Here is a 19,304-nt window from a genome sequence, read left to right as displayed (position 1 = left end):
AACCAACATTCTGAAGAGGGGGAAGTGAAGAAAGATTATATTTGAGACTTAGGAAATATGTGTCTGTGACTTCAGCTTTCTTTATCTAACTCAATTTGAAATGTGCATAGCACTTAGAGTTCGAGGGCTCTGGTTATTATTTCATCATTTGGACAGACCCAGTCTTATGGGAGCTGTTGTTTGTACAACCTCATTTCCAGACACAGATGGGGGTCCACTGGGTGGCAGTGAGGTGGGAAGATGTGCCCATATCTTCTTGTTTATAAATTATTCAATGAACCCTTAAGTTATATCAACTTAGAATGAGATTCTATATATCCCTTGAAATCCCAAAGCTGAATAGCACAAGGAATAATTCAAGGATTGTTTAAACTCTTTATTCTCAATCTCATCTAAAACTTTGCATATATTTGTATTTCAATTTAACCTGCCAAAATAGCTGTTAAAATGAAGGGGATCCATACTGCAATTTATTTAACAAGTAACAGAGGATAAGGAGTACCTTTTTCAATTTGTATTTCCATACTGAAAATTTTACAACACACTGAAAACCTGGTGTATTTATTTGAGTGGTTCTTGTGACAAGGTTCTGTGACCTCTAAAAGCAAGGGTCCCAACACCACAGATAGAGGTATGCTGAAGAGAATGAGGAATAAGGGGGTGGGGAACCTATGGCCTGGAGCCCATGTGGTCCTCTAAGTCCTCAAGTGTGACCCTTTGACAGGATCCAAACTTCACAGGGAAAAACAAAGGAAAAATTCCTTTTTGGGGACTTATTCAGTTAAGTTTGGATTCAATCACAGTGCCATGCTTGAGGACCTAGATGGTCACATGTGGCCTTGAGACTGCAGGTTCTCCACCCCTGGATTAGATGATACTTTCAGAAAAGTAGCTATCACTGACCTTACAAAATAGTTTCATCACCATCAAACCCTTCAGAGATTTTCTATGCCCATGATTTGGGAAAGCTTATTGCACAGTCTGATAAATTTGAATTTTCCAATGACATACATAAGACAAGGAAACAGAGGAAAAGTCACTCCCAAAATACCCTTGAAGCAACGCTACCCTCAATCCTCCAATAAACTGCTTTGTCTTCTTCCTCCCCCTTCAAAAATATCTTAGTCTGAAATAGCAACCTAAATTACCATAGACCTGCTAAAGTTACTGGCTAAGGATTGTGGGAGCCTCATGGTCTCATAAGACTATTGGCAACAGGTGCTGCCTCATTTTCTCCCTTCTACTTCCCCTTACAACTTCCACTCCTCAGTTCTAGTTTGCTCTCTGGAGGCAAAGGGAAGAAATTTAAGCCCTCTTCTACAAGGTATAGCAGCCCTTCAAATACTTGAAGACAGATATCATGTCTCCCACAAGACATCTTTTCTCCAGGTTAGATATTTAGTCCCACTTCTTTCTAAAGCTCAGACACTTATCACTGTATCTGGCACATGATACATGTTTATTGATTCCTTGTTGACTGATTGATTTCAACCAATATACACCTTGATATACACATAGCATGTTCTCAAGTCCCTTCACTACCCTTATCCCTATAAAGCCAAGCAGTTTTCCAGAGATCTGCTGCTGAGAACAACTTTCAAGGTTATGTTTACATAGTATAGAGAACTCTCTATTTATTAAATAACAACTCAGTGCAAAACATTCACAGAAAGTCAAGGTACAGCATTCACAATGTTATAACTTATCAGAGAAAATCAAAAACAGCATTCACCATGTCACAACTCAACAACTTATCACTAAAATGACCACATAGTTTTCACCAAAGTGGTCACACATTTTTCAACAAAGTACAATCATTTAGTAACTCAATCATTCAATCATCCTTAATTCAATCAGTCTTAAGGAGGATAGCCTCCTTAATTACTCATTCTTAAGGAGGCAAGACCTCCTTAAAGGACACAAAGTACAATAGTCAAAGTCCTCTACCCATGGGGTGCAATTAAGTTACAATGTCAGTCACTACTCAGCACTTTACTCTTAAGGGGTAGTAGGAAATACACAGGCAATCTACCCCTAGGTCACAAGTAAGTTACAATTTTATCAGTCACTACTCAGTATCTATGAAGAGGTTTTTCATCTTACTCAAGGCAGGTAGCTCCCACCTGAATCCATCAAACTGTCACCTGGGTTCAAAGGCAAAGAGCTCCCAGCTCCTTGTCCAGCTCTCCATGAAGTTCCTGCTCCACATTAAAGCTCACAGTGTCCAGTCCATCTCAAATCCTTCACAGGCTCTGTTCCTGGGAAGAGAAAACTTAACAGAGTCACAGACTGACAAAGTACCAACACCACAGTCTGACAGCTCCAGCTGGCCCTCTGAAGTTCTCAACAGCTCCAGCTGGCCCTTGGAAATCTTCAGCAGCTCTGTTCTCAAAATCAAACCACTTTCTTCCATTCTCAAAATCAAAATCACTGTCTCCCATTCTCAAAAATCACTATATCCCATTCTCAAAATCAAAACCACTTTCTTCCATTCTCAAAATCAAAATCACTTTCTCCCACTCTCAAAATCACTTTCTCCCATTCTCAAAATCAAAATCACTTTCTTTTCAGAAGTTCCAGTCCAGCAGTAGCACCCCAGGCTTCACATGCTCACTGAGAGAAATTCTCTCACTCTGACAGCAGCTGCTCTGCCTCCAGATGCTTGTCCCAAGAAGTTCTGACTGTCCAGCTTGTGTTCTTCCTTAAATACAGTATAGTTCCTCCCTGTTCAGCCCCTTCCTGTTATGTCAGCAACAGGGGATCATACCTTTTGTTTCTTTAACAAAGGCTTAATTTGAAACTAGATGCTAAATACCTCTCAGCTTTCCAATACAAAGGAATCTTCAAATTTTATTACTATTACAATCCCCTTTCTCAGAATGATCTCCAATTTATCAAACTCCTTCCTAAAATATGTGCCTTGAACTGGCACAGTACTCCACTTATGGTCTGCTTAGGCTAGGGCATGTGAGAATTGTTGCCTCCTAAGTTTAGTGCTGTCAGCAATGTTCTTCCCTTTTCCTTCATAATGCTATATAAAAAGATATAGCTATAATCCCTTGTTTCCAGTTAGCTAGATGCTAGCATTGTAATTAGTGATGTCCAATATACACACAAGGACCAGATAAAATACATTGTGAGTAGTGGAAGCACCACTCTATTAGCAAATATAGGACATGTTAGCTGAATTATTTAAGGAATAAGAAACAGAGCCAAAACTAGGGCAGATTGAAGAGGGTTTTGCCCCAGGGCACCCAAATTAAGTGCTGATAACACTTGGTGTCTTTCAGCAAAATAAAAAAAAAAAACTGGCTTGGTCCCTAGTTAGCAAGAATAATTGAGTCAAATAGAAAACTAACAGATAATGTGAGCATCCTGTCCATTCTCTCCCCCCACCCCACCCACCCCAACCATTCCTCTGGGCTAACAACTTTGGTGAGCTTTCTGCCAAGTATAACCTGCCCTTAATCATGCACCCCAAGTCTTATGGCAGGTACCTTAGAAGTGGTGTCCTGGAGTCTTTGCCATCACCCTGAATTGAAATGAAAAAATATTTCCTGACACTTGTGCAAATACATGCAAATGCACATATATGCCCTTGCTCCAAGAAATAAATAAATAAATATTTATACATAACTATATATTTATAAATCCATAGGTATATTCATGTATATACATGTGTGTATATATCATATATATACACACATACACACATACCAATAGTTATAAGTGTGGAAGGAAAGGCAGTTGGTTGATAGCATTAAATAAAAACCCCTGTGAACAAATGGAAGAAACCCCAGGCCCCAAAAGGGAAACCTGGAATGAATCAGAATCTTATCACAGTTTGTACAGATTATAGATGCTTTTTATTGATTGCAAAGCAAGAGCTTGCAAGCTGGTACTATTATCTATTATAACATATTTGAAGCCCAGTTGGAAAGAGTGAGATTTTTATACAATTTTTGAACAAAGAAAGAAGGAAAGACTAGAATTTGGGTAGATGCTAGGAAGAAAGTCCCAGCAAACAAAGGAAATGACGAATTCCAGGTATTAGTGTTGAGGCGCTTTGATACACAAATCAGCAAACATTCATAGCAATAAACAGTCCATAATTCAAACTTGTTCAGACATCTCCTTATCTCATTACTGATAAGGAGATGTCTCCCAAAACAAGATATTCTAAGAGTCCCATAACCAAAATTAGGGAGTGTCTGCAGATAACAAGGCTGTCTAGAAAAAAAAAAAGACAGGTTGTATCTATTGTCTCATAACCTATAGACTGGAAAGTCTTGGAAGATAGGGCTGTCTCTTGAAGGTCCATAAGCCACTAAATGTTTCAGGGTCTGTTTCAAAGATGGTATGAGCTTCTACCTGAGATTCACTGCAAAGGATTATTGATATGTCAAGCATCCTTGGGCATTAGCAGTCCTCCTGACTGACTAGTTGTAGTGCTATTCCATTGTCTGATTCCTCCATGAAAAAGGGAAACTCTAAGGGGCGGCCAGGTAGCACAGCGAGTAAGAGCATCCAGTGTCGGGATGACATGTGGATCGAATCTGGGCTCAGACACTTATAATCCACCCAGAAACACCTGGCCGTGTAACCTTGAGCAAGTTACTTAACCCCAATTGCTTTAAAAAAAAAAAGAAAAGAAAAAGGGAAACTCTAGCATATTTAATTGGTTAGTACAATGATTATAGAGCCCTTGTTCACTAAAGTTAGATTGCAGCATCCTTGGTGCCTTTGGAGAATTTGTGGTCCTCAGTGCAAGTATTAAACCTGAGTAAGCTCCTGTGGATTGGAAAGGTTTGGGATGCATTTTCTAGGAGTTCCAGCAAGAGTCTCTGGTATAATCCTATCTCTAAGGGTCTTTCCAAGTAAGATAACTGGCAGGAAGGCAGTCAGTGAAATACTGGGTGTTGTATACATTTTTTTTTATTTTCCAGTGAGTTCCTTTGGTAATGCCTCCAGCCTTCACTTGGTAATATCACAGGTCAATTTTCCAGTCACAGTAGATACTGTGTTGCTAAAGTCATTCTGGAACATCTTGGGCCATGTCTCTGATAAAGCAACTGACTGAGACTATCCTATCACCCTCTGGGCTTATGTGACAGATGTTAACAGTGAAAGAGTTATTTTTGTGATACATCTAGACACCACTGAGATAACCTTGTCTAGACTACTCTTGAAGAAACAGTTTTCAAAATAATAATGTCAGACCCTCTAAATTCCCCCCACCCCAAACTTTTCTGTCTTCCTTTTTATTATACTCTAAAGTATACTCAAATTAAATAGTGGTTATATCTTGGTTCTGGCTTTCTTGGGAATAGAAGATTGAATTACTCTAAAGAAGATATAAAAGTGTCATCAGAGATCCTTGCCCCTTATAATGGGGACTATTTGTCTTCACTAAAATCCATCACCAAAAATTCATTTTATTTAACATAGACATAAATACCTACAATTTGGTACCTTTTCTACAACTTAATATTCTAAGAGAGTTAACAGAAGGGCTAAGAGACCAAGTGACTTACTTGAATTCACACAAGTCTGTTAGAGCCAGAACTTCAATTCAAATCTTCCTGGATTCTCTTTTCAATATACTATATACATTTGTTTAAGGACAGAGAAAACTATGAAAAATATTTTTAAAAGATTACAATGAAATGCTTACTTGTTCCTTTCCTTCTTCATCTTCTCCATCTTTTTCTCCCATACACACACACACAACACACACACACACACACACACAAACACACACACCACACAAACCCTATCTTTGCTTATACCATGCTCCATACTTGAAATGTACTTTGTTCCACCATTTCCTTCCATTGAAATCAAGGGTGTTTGTGCCATTAGAGTGAGATAATGGACATAAAGCAATCTGTAAGTCTTAAAGCACTATATAAATGCCAGGTATCATTATTGTTATAGTTATTTTTATTATTAGCCTATAGTCATCAGGCTTACCGTCTGCTGATGACTTCATTCCCTGAGTCTTTTATTGCACTCCTGCTGAGCTTAAGCAATGTTTATAGAGAAAATAAGGGTGTTCTGGTAAATGTTTAACAGCTGGGCTCTCCAGAAAAAAAAATGTATACACACACTTTTAAGTTTAATCTGTATTATTAACACTTTCTTAAGTCTGGACAATCAACCAAGCAATAAACCAAACCCTAATTTGTAGCCAAATGTAAATGTTCACACTGAAAATTTAGCAATCAGTTGTAACCAGATAGAGCTTCTTCAAGCATATCCCTTATTAGAATCCCTGCAATTTGTCAAAGACCAGAGGAAGAACTACCTTCTCCATTATACTTTCCAACTTGCTCTCAAAAGAATTGATCGTTCCCTTTTAATATGTATTGTAAGTTACTACCAGACTGTGACTTATTCATCTTCGTATCTGAAAATGCCTAAAACAATGTCTTGCATATAGTAGGGGTTTAATAAGTGTTCGATGGAATTCAATTATTTTTTAAATGACAATCAAAGTTGCAAGATTCAATTATTTGGGAACAAAACCTCATTTATGTGATGATACTATTGAAATGAAATGCTATTTTGCCTCTTATTTAAGTAGATAAAACATATTTTCAGTCTATTTTCAACTCTTTTCTCTTGTCTAATATACTCTTGAATTGGTTTATCTACTAATTCACTTACTCTTGTAATTTTCTTCCAGTTTTTATACCATATTTACCCACATTTAATTTTAACCCATTTATCATTACAATTTCTTCAAGCAGCCAAGGTCATTCTACATCCTGATCTTGTGTTGAAAAGTATTAGGTACTCATTCTAATGCATATAATAAACCATATGGACTTGATGTAAGTAAAAATGTTCCCAAAGAGAAATGCTTTGGAATTTTCACAGTTGTGTACAGGTGCATTTCTCCATTCCCTATTTAAGAGAATAATCTAAAATGGCCCTAACTGTCTAATTTTTAATGTGGGATTCTTAGGGAAGCTGCAATTTGCTACACTTCACAATAGAGACAATCCAAGCATCTTCAAATTCATCAGTGCTTTGCACCTGAGTCCCCAGCACAATGAGCTGTTGAGTTAACCATGAAGTGACTAGGGCAGTTTGCCACAAGAGTTAGTTGAGATGTACTGATGACTTGAGTTCAAGGAGAGAAGCTGCTGTAAATGTTCCATTGCCGTCTCCCTCATCATGTATTTCTATTATTTGCTATCTATTTTTGTTGTGTCCATCCCAGGTCAAAGATCATCCTCTTTTTGAAAGAAAATGAGTAAAATAGAAATTTAGGAATTCAGCCTTCTCTCTGTTATCCATTATTATCACATCATCCCTTCCAAATGATAGGCCTATCTAAGGGTGTGCTTGTAAATATTTAACTATTGGTTCTCCCCCAAAAATGTACATTGAACATACTTTTAAACTTAATCTGTCTTACTAACATTTTCTTCATTATTTTCTTAAACCTTGACAATCAACAGAAAAATAAATTAAGTCTCCTGGTTGTCCATTTATCACCATTGTAACCTTAGACAATCTTCCTTTCTGGGTCTCATATTCCTCTGTAATTTTGGGGGTGCAGTTAGATGGTCCCCAAGGTCATTACTAGCAGTTTATAATGGAAGAGAAAGGTCTGTCTGGTCTTGGCTGGAGACAAGGATCTCAGTTTTGAATCTTGTTTCCTTGTGATCTTGGACATCCTACCACGGTATGATTTAGAAGAATAAAAAATTAAAAATAATGGGGTCTAGCCTCCAAAGGTCTTAAGTGATCAACTGAACAGTGCCCCTGCCCAAGTAGGAAAGGAATTGATTTTCTCAGCACCGTTGTGCAATTTGCTTCTCCTTGGTGGTGCAGTGGGAGGGATATTTGTTTTTGGAGCCAGCACCCCGATCTGAATCCAGACTATACCATTTACAGCATGTATAACCTTTGGTAAAGCCAGCCCTCTCAAAGATTCTGTTTCCCTCATGTGTAAAACTAGGGGATTGGACTCAATGGTGTCTATGGTGCCCCTTCTACTTCTAAAATGGCAAAATTACATGAAATGATGCTCAGGTAAAACAAAAAGCATAAATGAACCTGTAATGTCTTTAGGTAATATTATGGAATCCTTGAAGGAAATCTTCCCTACCTGCAAAAAAAAGCCCCAAAATTTCACACTACAAATTTCCAAGGGTGGGCTCAGCTATAGGCAGCCCCATCAGGAAAATCTCACCTACATTGACCTTCCAATGGGAACTGTACATAGTACAAGAACTGGAATGGGAGGTGGGGTATTCTAGGCCAATTCAGTCCAACAGACTCTCTCCACACCAGGTGGGTCTTACAAACTCTTGAGAGACAAGAAATATTAAGGAAGTCCAGCACTGGTTGCTTAGCTATTTTTTTTGAGGCAATCATATTTATTAAGCATCTACTATGTGCCAGCTAGGTGGCCCAGTTGATAGAGTGCCAGGCCTGTAGACAGAAGGAATTCTCTTTCTGAGTTCAAATTATTTGTCATGAAAAACCTCATCCAAAATTTAATCAAGAACAAGGAGATCTCTTAGGATAAGAATGGGAATTTATTCTCTTCTCTGGGAGAAGAGGGTGGTCTTCCCCATGACTGATCATGAGGAAGAGGTATGTTACAAATGTCAGAGCAAAAATCTATACCCTAACATAGTCAAACCCTGTCCCCTGGCTGTCCCTTCTCCCATTGGCTGAGAGGTGGACTCAAGTTTCAGCATGAAAATCTTCCCCAATGGCAAACAACTGGGGAGCCTGCCACTATGCCATAGTGGTTGAGAGGTGAGCTCAAGTCTCTGCATGAAAATCTTCTCTAATGGCAAATAACAAGGAAATGGGGAATGGCCAATTCAAATGTACCTATCCTTATTTGGCAAATGCCAAAGTAAAGAAGGGAAGGACTAAAGTCGCCAGCAAGGTTGGAGGTCAAAAGACTCCTAAAAAGGTCTTGCTGATGATTGACAGCAGAAATGGAGCTGGGGGGAGGGGGGGAGGGGGGAGACGGAAGAGGTGAAGTAGACAGTCAGAACTGACACCAATTTATAGGATCCATTTTGAGAAGTTTTCAAGTTTTCGCTCCCCAGACAAAATCTAGTCTCAGACAAGTACTAGTTCTGTTATCCTGAGAAAGTCAATTAACCCTGTTTGCCTCAGTTTCCTCATGTGTAAAATCAGCTGGAGAAAGAAATGGCAAACCACTCTAGTATCTCTGCCAAGAAAACCCAAATGGGGTCATTGAGAGTTGAACATGACTGAAAAACGACTTATAAAATGTGCCAGGCCCTGTGCTAACAGCTAAGGATGCAGAGAAAAGCAAAAATTGGCATGCTCTCACAGTCTAATTTGGGAGACAATATGGAAACCACTATGTACAAGCAAACATTAGAGAGGATAAGTAGGAAATGGTTAGTAGAGGAGAGGCGCTAGAAACAACGATTGAGAAAGAATATCTTGTTGAAAGCAGGCTCTTCACTAGGTCTTGAAAGAAGCCACAAAGTGGGACTGAGAGAGTTGGGATTATAGAGGGTGTGCAAGGGAGCACCCAATAGGAAGACTGGAAGGGAATGGGAGGTTAGGTCATTGAAATTTGAAAGGCATGGTTTCAGAATCCCACATGATGCAAGGGACCTTTGAATCACAGAACCTCTGAAACCTCAGTTTACTCATTTGCAGAATGGATTGCAGCAAATCTCAAAGGTCCCTTCTGGTTTATGTCCCCAAAAGTTTTATGAGTCCCTTGGATTTGTCTTTATGTTTGGGGTGGTGGTATGCTTCTAGTTGCTTGTGAAAGTCAACAGAGTTCCCCTCTTTCCAAGTTAGCCCTTCTCGTGGACCCTTTTTTTTCAGGGCATTTTTATTCTCCAAGAATCTTGGGAAGTCCTGACCTGAGCATGCCCTCACCTATTCCTTCCCAGAGCCTCACTGCTCCCCACCCCATCTGCACACCAATCTCACAACCTAGATAATTTTTTTGAGTTAGCATAGAGTAAGAGAACCTTTCTTCCCCCGAATTTTATCCATTTCAATAAAAACAAACCAAAACATGAAAAAAAAAGTCCAAGAAATAGGCAAGCATCATGAACAAAAAGCAGAAATGGACAATGACCACAGATTCTTTCTACAGGGACAGGGAAGATCAAAACACATTCAGAAGAGGACAACATTATCAATATACCCAATCTGAAACTTCAAAGGGGAATTTGAACTGGTCTCAACCCCAAAAAGCCTTCTTGGAAGAACTCAGGAATAATTTTAAAAATCCAGTAAGATAAGTAGAAGAAAAATTAGGAAAAGAAATCATGCAAGAGAGAGTCAACAGCCTGGAAATGAAAGGATAAAAATTAATTGCAGAGACATTTCCACTAGAGTAAGGTTTATGCTCTCCCTACCACCTCCCCTAACTTCTCCACTATAAAAGCTTTCTCTCGCCTCTTTTACCAAGCTATTGACTCTTTTTTCATGATTTTCTTGCTTCACTGTCATTTCCCCCCAATTTTTCCTCTACCTCTCTTATTTGATTTTTAAAATCCTTTTTGAGCTCTTCTAGCAATTATTTTGGGGCCTGACACCGCTACATTTCTACTGAGGTTTTGGATGTGGCAGTTTTGACTTCACTGTCTTTTTCTGAATTTGTGCTTTGATGTTCTCTATCACATAGTAACTTTCTATGGTCAGAAACTTTTTTTTATCATTTACCCATTTTCCTGCATATTTCTTGGCTTTATTTTATATAATATTATATTATAAAAATGGGCTCTGCTCCTGGGGTACAGAGGTATTGTCACAAGTTTCATATTTTGTGCAACTACTTCTGGGGGTCTGTAAGCTTTCATTTCTTCTAAGGTGGTATGAATTAAGGAGAGATGTGTTAGTTCTTCTCCTGGCCTGTGCTCTTATCTCTGAGTGACCACAAAAACTCTTTTCTGCCTTTGCTTTGTAAACAGGGTCCCTACCCCACTGGGGCTGCAAGCTATAGTGTGATAATCTTCTCTTCACCTTGGGACTGAAATCCAAGACTGTGACCAGGATCTGAGTGTGTCCAATGCAACAGAGTCCTGCATCCAGTGCCAGCAAAAGTACCCTTATAATCTTCTTACCCGTTGTCTGACTCCCTTACTGTTTGTGTGTTAAGAACTCCAGAAGCAGCTCCTGCTGCCATTGATTCAGTCTCTCCCAAGGCCTGCTGCTGGTTTGCTGGAGTGTGGCCATATCCTGAGCTCCACTCTCACACTGGTGCAATAGACCTTTTCCTGCCAACCTATCCAGTTGTCTTGGAATGGAAAATTGTTTCCCTCCATCCTTTTTGGGGTTTTATCACTTCATAATTTGTCAAGTCATTATTTAAAATAGCTTGGAGGAGAATATGAGAGCATGCAGGGGACACCCTGCCTTTTCTCTGTCATCTTGGCTCTGCTCGCACTCCCCCCACACCTTCATAAGGTCTCCTGATGACAATTAGGCAGACTTTCCTTCAGAAATATTAGACCATTGGATCACCAATATATTCTTTCTCTAAATTCTTTTTTTTTTCAAAAATCTAAGTTACATGTCAGACTATGCCCAGATTTCCTTTTTTTCTTTTTTCATTCTCTGATGAAAGTATTCACTTGCTCAAAATCCATGTCATTTCTACTTCAGTAACCCATTCTTCCTTCTTAGTATAAGATCCAAATGTTTCTTTCAAAGAATGTCATAAATTTATTAGAAGTTATTTTTGTCCCTGAATATTGACAACAGTACAGGCTCTATAAAATGAATGTATGAGAAAGGGAAGTGGCCTCCATCTTTACAGTTTTGAGAATGGATATTTGTTGAATTGAATTAGTTTCCCAATCTGTTTGAGCCCACAGCAAGAGACCAGTCAATTTTTCCCCCTTTTTGATGTAGCCAGTGCAAACTACTTCCTTGCTATCAATAACATTTCCTTTCAGGAGGACCATAACAAGTTTTCAATCACCACCATAATACCAACACTTAGAAAGTGTTATCTATGGGATATGGGTGTAATATGAGCTGCAGGACCCTAAAAGTTTACCCAGTTGCTGAAGATAGAGGAAGCATCTTCAGGATGAAGTCACATTGCTGATCTAGAAAGTGAATAGTAGTAGAAATCCAGTTTCCCTGGGAAGAAGTTGCTACTTTTGTCATTACTTGGGATAAGGGAGGGAGGGGAGAAAATACCCCTACGACTCTCTGAATTTTCTGTACCTATCCTGAGACAAAGACCCAATGGCCCTTCAACAGTTTCAAATCTGGTAGGATAAACCCAGTTATAGGAGAAAGTTTTATTTTTATTATTTTTGCCTGACATACTTGCTCATCTATGAAGAATATAACTGGCAACTTATTTATGGAAAAGGGCATGTCATGTAGAAAGACCGATTAGGCCTGGGTTTAAAGCTGAGCTTTGACACTTAATAACTTTGTTAGTGGAAAATGACTTACTATTCTGTGCCCCATTTTCCTCATCTGTAGAAATGCAGATGAGTCGTGATAAATTGATAATTCACCTCACAAGAATTCTATAAGAAAATAATTTTTAAAACTACAAAGTAATGTATGGATTTGAGCTTTTTTTATAGAGAATAATAACTGTTCTTTTTTTTCCTACCAGTCTCCTTGGAAATGACTTCTTTTTTTCTTATCTTCGTAAGTCATGTACCTTATTACCTGCCTTTTCCCCTTTTCCTAAATACATGCAAGCAAGTTTAATAAGCTCTTCTATTCTATCAGACATATTCAGGTTTCTCCTAGGCTATTAGAAATGCCACACTTTAATCCTGGAAAACTATTAATAATGACTAGATAATGATTTGAGGAAGTTAAAATTAAGATGCTGCATGATTAAGTACTACTGATCTTCTGAAAAGTATCTTTAGAAAAAGAGAAAACTCCATAGGTAAATGATGGAAAAATGGGAAGTGAACTAAGTAAAATATGCTTGCAGAAGCAATGTATCACATGTATTCCAACCAGCCTCCTATCAGCTTATTCTTCTCTTTGGGAAACGATTATGACTTTGATGCAAATCAACTCTATTTTTATGAAAGCAGAGCAATTAAAAATGAGAATGACAAAGAAAATACTGACCTTCCTAACAAGGCAATGTCTATCTTGTGCTTATGCTTCCCCAGTTTTATTCCCTGCTAAGTGACCTGATGCTACAGAGACACCAGAGCACTTTATTATTTTTATTATATGACATTCCACATTATATAGAGATTTTTGTTGAAAAGATGCCCTGTGCCTTCCAGGCCTCAGAGAAGAAAATGACAGCATTTATGATGGACTTCTTGCTAACCAAAGGCCCCCAGTTTATTCTGATAGTGCTGGGATTTCATGTACCAAGCAAACCACATATTCAGATTCATTAACAGCAATTAGATAGCCATTAGATATTTCTGTTTTCCAGCTTTACTCTAATCTATTTGTCAGTCATAATTGCCAGCAGTTTATTGGAACAAATGATGCTCTATTGCACTATTTGAAATGACAGAATGGGATGGCTGAAGCATTCATTCAAAAATTTCATGGGAGGAAAGGAGAAAGGGCATCCACATCCTAAATGCCAATTACAATGGAAATTCAAAAGTATCTATGGCCATTAGAAGGTTTTCATAAAAACATTAAAAGTGACATTTATAGCAGCTAGATACCAGTGGATAGAGTGTTAGGCTTGGAGTCAAGAGACCTGAATTCAAATTTGTCCACAGAAATATAATAACTGTGTGAAACCAGACAAGTCACTAAGCCTCTGTCTGCCTCAGTTTCTTTGTAAAATGGAGATAATAATAGTACCTGCCTCCAAAGGGCAGTGTGAAAATAAAATGAGGTAATATTTGAAAAGTGTTTATAAAGCATTATATAAATTCTAGCTATTATTATTTTTATTGTTAATTATTTTTGACTTTTATTATGATAATGATGGTGTTCTTTGTTGTCAATTACAAGCATGCTCAGACACTTTGACATATTCAGAGGGAGTAATGTATGGCAATTCCTGGGTATTAGTCATACTTTGCTCAAAAGTAACTCTTGATAGATTCCTTTCTCACTCTTCAGCACTGCCTAATGCTTAGACTTTTCATGATAAAGACAGAATTTGGTGTGGAAAGAGCCTTAACCCTGGGAGAAGAATTTGAGGCCTGGATCTGTACTTATTGGTTATTTGACTGTGCAAGTCATTAACCTTTTCTGGACTTTAATTTCAACATTTAAAAAATGGGGATTCTTGCATTAACAAGCTCACAGAACTACCGAGAAAAGTATTTTGAAAAAATGTATGTTTTGATAGTAATCGAAGCTGCCATCATCCAACTCTTGCTCATTGTGTGGAACTAATGATACCACTCCTCTTCTCAAGAAGATCCAGTGGCTCCCCACTGGACTCTAAGACCAAATAAAAATTCTCTTTGGGGCATTTGGAGCTCTTCACAACATGGGTCAAGCCTACCTTTCCAACCATAGATTAAATTATTCTATTTTCAGCATTTCTCAACCCAGCCACATTAGTTTACTTGCTGTTCTTCACACACAGCAACCTTTTCCCCACCTCAATGACTTTGACTTGGCAGGCCCAAAAACCTAGAATGTACTATGTCTTAGAATCCCTAGTTTTCTTCAAAGCTTAACTCAAATGTCACCTCCTACATGAAACTTTTTCTTGATTTCTTCAGTTGTTAGTATCCTGCCCCTCCAAATTACCATTTTTACTTAATTTTGTACTTATTTTATATATATTATTTCTATATATTTATCTCACAGATTAGCTAACCTTACATCAGGAGTCTGTGGCCACAGAAACATTTGTCAACCTCTGTCCTTTACCTACCTATATAGATTGCCCTGGGTTCATTGTTCTCTGGTTTCCTGTCTCCTCATAGGAAAACTAACTGGGCTGAAACAATATTCTCCTTCTCCTTCCCTTCTTCCTCCTCTTCTTTCTATCTGAGGAATGAAGAGATTGAGAGATGAGTGATATATGTGCATGTGTGGAGAGAGAGGAAGAAGGAGGGGGGACTGGCAGGAAGGAGAGGCTTGAGGTACACAGATTACAAATCAAGTAGATATACAGAGTTCTGGCTCAGCAGCTAATGAAAAGTATCATCATGGCAAATAAAAATAACTCAGAGGATGTCTGTGCTTCCTTTCAAAGGAAAAAGGAAAGGGACTCCATTAAGAGTCCCTTCTCCAAAGGGGTAGCTACACTCATATCTATAAAACTGTTTTCCTAATACAATGTTAGTTACTTGGGTAGTATTGACTGTTTCATTTTTGTTCTTGCATCCCTGGTGTCTAGCATGGTGCTTGGACCCCCCACAGGTGCTTAATAAATTTATTAATACATTTATTGATTAATATGTGTTATTAAACACTTCCATATAATTCTAAATAGCTAGGAAATGAGTGAAATATAAAAGTGAGATAGGAATAGAAATTTGTAAAGTTGTGTCCGTCTACACAATAACAACATGGAAAAAAGAAAAGATCATTCAATCAATGAATAGGGGTTTTGTTCTTTCTTACAGAAATCATATTTCACTATTTTTTCTCCACTGAAAGGACAAGAAGTTCAGTATTAGCCATACATAGAAAGATATTGATATAGGCAAACTATTCAGGATGGTAGAACCAAGGTCTAGTTTTCAATTCTGTATGTGGATCACTACTATTTATAAGAGAATGAGCAACTCATTTTGACACTCTTGTCTACTACTTTTTTTCATTTCGTCAGGAGAGGTGGTAAATGTTTAACAGTTTGAATGTCACACTTTTACACTTAATCTGCATTATTAATATTTTCTCCATCACTTTCTTTTAAGTTTAGACAATGAACAAACCAATAAATCAAGACATAATATATAGCTTTTTGTCAACTTTGGAGGAGAAAATGAAAATTTAATAATTTAATAATTAGTTCTTAGAAGCAATTTTGAGCTGGCTCCAGCACTCCACCACTGTGTCATGTCTAAAATAAAATAACTGGTCTAAATAATCTTTAGAACATTTGGATTCCTTCAGCTCCCAATCTACAATATTATGATTTTTTTTTTACTTTTTGGAAGGGAGAAGGGAGGGTAGTTGGGGTTAAGTGACTTGCCCAAGGTCACATGGCTAGTTTTTGTATTAAGTGTCTGAGGCTTCATTCGAACTCAGGCCCTCCTGACTCCAGGGCCGGTGCTCTATCTGCCCCTGATATTATGATTTCACATGGATCCCTGCATTTCTGAGTGAGTGACTCTTAGATTCAAATATTTTACATTAACTAAATGGAACTGAAAGACAGAAGTGCTAGTTAAAAAGAGAAATGGTGAGTCCTATAGTTATCCAGATCCCTGATTATTTGATTGCAGTTATAGTCTCATTTTTTCATGACAGCACTATCTATTTTAATACAGCACTGGGGCATTTTAATAAACCAACAGCTGAGCAGAACAAGTTAAATCTTGAGGTGATTATTAAACTTACCAGTGATTTAAAGCACGAACATTCTAACAAGGTCTCACTAGAATATTGGCTTTGCCACACTGAGCCTCAGTTTCCTCACTTTATTACCTAACATCACAGAATGATTAGGATGAAAATCTTTGTTTTTATAGTATGTCTACATAGTCCACAATCATATGGATTGATTGAAATGCTGTCTAATCTATAAAGAAACAATCCTGATTCCATTCCCATTGTTCTCTCTCTCTCTCTCTCTCCCTCCCTCCCTTTCTCCCTCTCCCTTTCCTTCTCCCTCTCCATTTTCTTGCTTGAATTTGCATTGCATCTCCCCAGTAGATTATAAGATTCTTGAGGGGAGGAACTGTTAATTTTTGTCTTTGTACTCCCAGGCCTAGTACATTGCTTTGCATATAGCAGGTAATTAACACATGTTGAATTGAATCCAGCAATTGATGAAGAACTTCTACTAAAAGAGATTATGACAAAGATTAGCATAGGAATAGCCTCTCTGATGAAATGACAGACCCTTTAAGGACTGAAATAAGTACTGTAAGGAAGGCGTTAATCTATTTTTAAAGATTGGATATATTTTATGTTTATATTCAGCATATTAGATAAGAAGATTCCAAATTAGGTCATGAAGAGTTGAACAGGACTGAAACAACTCAACAACCAAAAACAATGAACCTATGGGAAATTACTCCAAAAATATAGCAGTAGAGTGAAATATAAAATATTAATTAAATGTCCACAAATGTCTTCATGTTCTGATGTTGGTCCCAGACTTTAATGAAAATGTAATCATTTTGTTACTACTGTTTATTTTTTCCTGTCAATTCAAGTGTATGGGTTTCATATATCTCTTAGCATAGAGAAAATAAATAGCTGTCTTATACCTGATCTACATTATACATTAATTGTCTTTCAACCTCTCCTTTTGGGAAGCCCCTAGACATAAGAAAAAAACCTAAACTTTAAGTATTTCCCCTCAGTTCCAGGGTGATAATGTAAAGTGCAAGAAATCAACAAAGCAAGAGTTCTCTAGCCCCTCAAGTGAAGCCCAGAGAGAAAGAACTACTTCCCCCATGTTCCAGAGCCAAAAAGGGAGACAGTAAAACAAAAACTGCTCATATTTAAGTCAATTTTTAATTGAGTTTAAACTCATTCTGTGTTCATGGGACCAGAAGAGACAAGTCACTTAGTGGAGAAGGAGAGAATAAATTCTCCAGCTCCCACCGTTTACCCCAACCCACTCTCAGGTCCAAAAGATTTACTTCTGATGGTCTTTGGTCAAAATTCATTCCTTTCATGAAAGATTCTTATTATCATCTTGAAAATTTCATAACTCCATTACTCCATATTGTTTCCAGCAATTTCATACATAATTTGCTTGAAGTAAATAACATGACTATTTTTCTCTATCATGGATATTTTGCCTTAAGCGGATAGGACCTCCTGCAGCTATTCTTCCTTTCATATCTCTCCACTGTTCTGAACACCATGTTCTGGACACAATGCAATGAATATTGTTGACTGATTTAATTTTCCTAACTACTTTAGGTATTGTCATCTTCCAAGCTTTATAAACTGTCTTTATTGGGAAAAGTAGAAGGTAGATTTGATTTTGATATTAGATCTGCTTTTCCCATACATATGAAAGTTTACTCTGCAATGCAGTCCTTTCAAAGTTATGTTACACCTGCTAAATAGCTTTTTTTTAAGGTTATTTTCCCTAGTGGGGACAAGGTGATATGAAAAAGTGGTGGGTGGGGAACTCCAGACCTCCACCCCCCAAAAAAATTGAGAACTCTAGGGGTGTCTGTAATTATACAAATGTAATTTGGGAAAGAGGATAGAAATTGGATATAAAAAGGAAAATGCACAGAGATGGAGGAGATAGAAAAGTATGAGGGTACTACCCTAACAGATCCAGATTCATATGAGCCTATAAAAAAATTGAATATTCAGGGGCGGCCTGGTAACACAGTGAGTAAGAGCACCGGCTCCAGTGTCAGGATGACCTGGGGATCAAATCTGGGCTCAGATACTTAGCACCACACCCAGAAATAACTGGCCTTGTAACCTTGAGCAAGTTACTTAATCCCGATTGCTTAAAAAAATGAATATTCCAATAAATGTAACTGTACATTTTATATTATTCGTCAAAATTGATTCTCTCCTCCCCTCCCCGTCCCCCACATACATGTTTTAAGTTAGGGCAAAGTATAGGGAGGGATCAAATTTCAATCCAAAATTTTATTTTGCAAATAAATGTAGCTGATAACTGAGGTCTTGCCCCATCAGATTCCTTACTGCTGTTTTTCGAATTACTGCCAGTATTTTGGAACATTTTTACTATATTTATTTTGATGAGTTTTACTTTGCTTTAGGATGCAGATGTTTCATAGATAATTTTTTGTGGTTCCCTGAAGGATAATTAGTCATTGGAATATATCCATGATGATTTGTTCTGCTTATCAATCTCAGCAATGCAAAATATGCATTAAATTTATTATTATTGCTGCAGACCACAGTAATATACTCTGGATTGTGGGTTTCTTTTTTTTCAATGTTCTTTATATTGATATGCCAAATGACAGAATATTATTCATGGTTCCCAGTTATTATATATGCCCATTTTGATGTTTTGGACAAACGGTTTGATACACATTCATTTTCTGTAAATCCCAAAGGGAAGGTAGTTCTAAAAACTTAGAATGTATTAGTACCTTTTAAATAAAACACTTTGAGAGAAGAAATATTACTTCCCTTGATATTAATAAATACTAAATTTAAAAATTGCTTTCATGAAATAGATTGCTTTTCTTTTTTTTTTCTTTATGGAGTGGGGAGGGCGG

The sequence above is a fragment of the Petaurus breviceps genome, unplaced genomic scaffold (genome assembly GCF_028583685.1).
Source record: "Petaurus breviceps papuanus isolate PSGF00001 unplaced genomic scaffold, PetGlider_PUasm1.0 90977, whole genome shotgun sequence".
Classification (NCBI taxonomy): Eukaryota; Metazoa; Chordata; class Mammalia; order Diprotodontia; family Petauridae; genus Petaurus; species Petaurus breviceps.
This window is presented reverse-complemented; position numbering follows the sequence as displayed.